The sequence below is a fragment of the Atta colombica genome, unplaced genomic scaffold, assembly GCF_001594045.1.
Source record: "Atta colombica isolate Treedump-2 unplaced genomic scaffold, Acol1.0 scaffold233, whole genome shotgun sequence".
Lineage (NCBI taxonomy): Eukaryota > Metazoa > Arthropoda > Insecta > Hymenoptera > Formicidae > Atta > Atta colombica.
Window position 1 is genome coordinate 1,354,062 of NW_017259331.1, and position 5,130 is coordinate 1,359,191.

Genomic DNA, 5,130 nt, shown 5'->3' on the forward strand with positions numbered 1-5,130 from the left:
GAGAGAGAGAGAGAGAGAGAGAGAGAGAGAGAGAGAGAGAGAGCCCATGGGCGTCATCCTCGCCCATGTTCTTGAATCGGCATAATTTACAACCTCGTTCACGTAAATTAAGGGTGTTTATATAACAGAGGCGACATAAAGCACGATCGACATGACGATCATTAGAAACTGGATTCAGCTCTGCCGGCACTTTTCCTTCTGATGAAGAAAGTGTTTTGCCCTTGCTTGCCACCAACGACTATATAATGACAATTTTTGATCTCCAAACAATGATTTTATTTGTCTTTTATATAACATTTGAATATTCGAAAACGATTATGTAGTAAGGAAGGAATTGTTGAGTAAATGTTTCATAAATTTGTGAATTTACCTATGTTTAGAGATAACTTTGCGCATAGTATACATATTAACAGTGTATATTAATAGATTCACACGTGGTGCACCTGTGATTTACACGGAAAGATAATATTAATAAGTATTATTTTTCTGAAAAATAAAAAACTCTTTGTTGGGCTTAAAAATAATTTTGTCGGATTATTAAAATAATTTTGTACAATTCAAATTGATTACTGGAATATCAAAATTTTGTTGTAGCTCATCATTTTTTTTATATATAGTATTATATTTTTTATATAATTTTCCAATATAATTATTTTGATGGTTCAACAAAATTTTAATTTTCAGATCTGTATCCAGCAAAATTTCAACAAAATCATTCTTTCAATGTACTTTTTAAATTTCTTTTTACATGCACATTATTAAAGCGTAGCTAGCAAAGTAACAAGTCATATAATTGCCCTATTTTAATCGCTTAAAATTTAACGTTATCGTGAATCAGATCTCATTTTATCGCGGCTTTTAACGATCGAAACTCTTATTTTGGATTGTCAAAATAATCAAATATTTTTTGTTTATTTATAAATATAAAGTTAAAGAGAAAGAGATATACGATTATACATTAGAAATTGACGAGCCGCATATACGTACGCCTATGAGATGGTATGCGAGGACTATGCTATACGTACCCGTTAAGCCAACATCTAATTCGATAACTGGCGAAAATAATAACGTAGCGATCTGTTGCGTTCGTGGCGCGCAATCATCCGTTTCGTACCGTGTGTCCGCGGAGAACTATAAGATTGAAGGAGCGCTTCTCCGAGGATATTTTGTTGTTCGTATGATCGTAATAATCGCTACCACCTGCCGTACACAAATACGAAAATACTTCAAATCATCGAGCGATCATGACAATTTTATCGCGAAATAATCGTTCGAAATGTTTAGGTTTGATTTTTCCATACGACGCGAAACTCACAATGAATGGAGAAAAGGACCATAAATAGATCCACAAATATCAAGGAAAAGAACAATTTTACTAATCTAAAAATTTAGCTAGATACAAATCTCAAAATAATTTTGTTAGATCATCAAAATAATTATGTGTATGCTCTAAATCTGTGCAATGAAATTTCACTGCATTAAATTGAAATTTCAATACAGGCATTAGTGACAATTGCGCCTATGTTACTACCAGTGAATTTTACTGCAAGATGGGAATGGAAAATCTATTCGATAATTGGAATAAAAAATTTACTCCAAAAAAGAGTGAATTTGGAAGTTAAAATAATGACAGAATAATGTCACTCCAAATCCTATGGAGACAGATTTTGAACAGAGCATGCTATTAACCTATCAATCTATTAACCTATTAATCTTATTTTTAATTATAAATTTTTGAAAAAATTGTATACGTTATAAATTTAATCTATTTAATGATAAAATAATAGTTCAATGATATAATGATATATACACGTATATAATTTTGACAAACGATAAACATGTGACAAATGACATAACGATTCGCTATGTCACTAATTCACACCTTAACATTCAATGCATCTTACAATGCATTATCAACTAATGCTTAAACCACTTCGATTAATCGAATGAAATAGTCCTTTATGTAAAAGTAGATAGATTAACTTCAAAGCAGCGAAAATATTCATATTTATAGCAATAACTTTGCTATTCACTTTTGTTAACAGTAAAATTTTCATTGCTACAGATTTAGAATATAGGATATATCAACAAGGATTGAAGTTATTTGCTGCGGAATGTCAAATTTTGTAATTTGTTTTATACAAATCTCAAAAGACGTTTCAAAGACATTTAAAGAACTTGAAAAATTTTGCTGAAATATCTAAAAATTTAATTAGATACAGAGTATTTAACTAGATACAGATTTGAAAATAATTTTGTTGGACTGTCAAAATAATTATATAGGACATTCAAGCTAATTGCTAGAATGATAAAACTTTGCAAAATAGCATTGCTTATCATAGCTACATAATTATTTTGCTGGTCCAGCAAAATTATTTTCAGATCTGTATCTATTTTTAGATATTTCAGCAAAATCATTCTTTTTGTCCTCTAGACATTCTACACTGAGAAAAATGTTTAAAAAGATCTAATCATAAAATATAACATTTTGATAAGATCAAATAGAATTTCTGGTTATGATAGCCAGAAAATCTGTTTGATTTCATCTAAATTCCATTATTGTGAAGACATTTTGTTAGTTTAATATTTTTCTCAGTATAAGACTGTTACATGTTTAAACACAATGCACTTTACCAAAATGAAGTCCTAGGACTTCATTTTGGTAAAGTGCATTGTGTTTAAACATGTTACATAATTAATTTGATAATTCAATACAATATTTTTGGATCTGTATCTAATTAAATTTTTAGATACAAAAATTGTTCTTTCTGTTGGAATAATCTATGAACAAATACAAACTTAACAAAAAATATATTTTTATATGAGATTATAATTTAGCGACGAAGGATTGAAAATCAAATGATGCGTTCGGTTGTTTCAACGAACATATAACGAATCAGATAATTTTTCGGGCGAGTTTAAAGGATGAACGGTAGCTATTTATAATGAGGCGACTGTCGACTACCTCGGTAGCAAAGATGACATTTATTAAAAGTTTCCCGAGGTGCACACAGAGGGCATCGATCTTCCTCGTTCTCCCTGTCTTTCTTCTCTCGCACGAGCGCGACATTGCCTTGTTACCCGTCCATGAGAAATACCGAACAGTTTAATAAGCAAGAGAGGTGGTGACGATATACCGCGATACAAGATACCACGAGTACCATCCATCACGCGATGTGAATCGCCATCGTTGCTCTTCTCGTAGTACATATTTCGGCATACCCGAGATACCCGATCCTTCTATGATCTTTTGTTTCTAGAGATCCACACGAATCCTTTTAACTGTGGTTATTTTTCAAATTTCAAATCGTTGCATCCTGCTTAAGTATAATTGTCATGACAAAATTATCAAAGATAAAAAATTTTATTTTATTCATTGCGGTCGGTTTAATGCGCCGACGATAACAAAAGCTTAGGTCGGTGCTCGCCATCGACCCGCCGTCATCCTAGCGAGGAGGTCGCGTGCAAAAAATACGTTAATTCCGCGTAGCTTGCATGACCGTGCAAATAAATAAAACGGCAAACACACATCGCAGCCTGCCCCGGTACCGTATTTTATATTTTATCCGGTTCGAATGATTGATTGCGCTCCGCTACCGGGGGCTGAGTCCCGGACACGATAGCATCTCGCGAAATACCCCCGGTCGCCCGACTGTACTTGTCGTTTCACGCATTGTTTATTATTGTCCGATGGTTTTATCACGATCGTTGGTATAGGGGAACCGGACGCGCGGCGGGGGAAAAAGGCCGGGATAACGATTCCTTCATCGACGTACTTTTGGAATGTGAGAGAATGGTTACAAGCTTCATCGTTACTTCACGATTGCGATGTACATAATTAGACGAATATAATTTGTGGCGAAGAGAGCGAAATGATATGACTAGTAGAGAAATAATCGCGCGATTATTACCATCAATGCGATGCGAACCGAAAGTTTTCGGTTTTTTGGCATGAACCGGAGTAAAAGAGGCAACGATCCCTATATACGTGTGGAAGATAGTAATTACAGAAGCGGGACTGAAAACGCGGGGCTCCATCAGACCCTGCGAGGCACGATCCTCGATAAGTATAGTTGTTTCAGAATCGCGTCGATGCCTCCTCTACTCCCGCTATCTCATTTTATTGGTACAGGTTATGTGAAAAATTTATGGGCTCCAACAGCAAGCACGAGCATATCAGGTATGTGAACAATCGTCACCCGGTTAGCCTCGGAAAACCTTGAAAATTTTTTATTTAAGCTTTAAGCTTCTCTTTGAATTTGTGTTAAGTGTGGTACCACATATCTTTTGTACGGATTATTTCCATCGACGACTAAATAAATTATCAAAATTAAATTTTATAAGTTTTTAATGATATCACGTCGATATTATATTGGGTTGTCCGGAAAGTTCGTGCCGATTAATCTATATAATTTAATGAATGTACTAAAATTTAAATTTTCTGCGTTTCAATTTTCCTTCAATACCGGCACGAATTTTCCGGACAACTCAATATATGCGATTAAATGCGATAAAAAGATCTCCGACAAATATAACGATGTTTCTTTATGATCTCTTAAGTCGATATTCGCTGAGAAATTTTTGTTTAAATATTGATCTAATCCCCATCAATCAAATATTACTTAATTATCACGGCCGGTGCAAGTAATTATTGTTTCTAGGGAAGATTCCTGGTTAACATAGTGAGATACAGGTGCACAAATAAAAAAAAAATAAATAAGTTATTGCCTAGAGATTTTTTGTAAAGCATCATCAAACTGCATCTAGCTGGTGTCTTGGTTGCATCGTGCTCTTCCATTTCTTCGGTGAACGGACCCGATCACCGCATACCCCGTTATTATCTTCCGATACAGTTTTGCCTCATTTTTCCCCATCCTCCGCCTCTTTCTGCCCTCTTTTTCTGTTATTTCATGTTTATCCCTTCTTTGTTTTCTGCTCGCTTCTCTCTCTGCAAAAGAACTTCGTACTCTCGAATACTCTCTTATAAGATATTTATTATCCGGCGATGCAATCCGAAATCTCGATTTTGTTTCGTGCTCAAACGTTCTTAATTAAAAAAGTGCTGGATGCATATAATTAATGATACAATTCAAATAATTCAAGAGTATATTTTTTTTATATATATATATA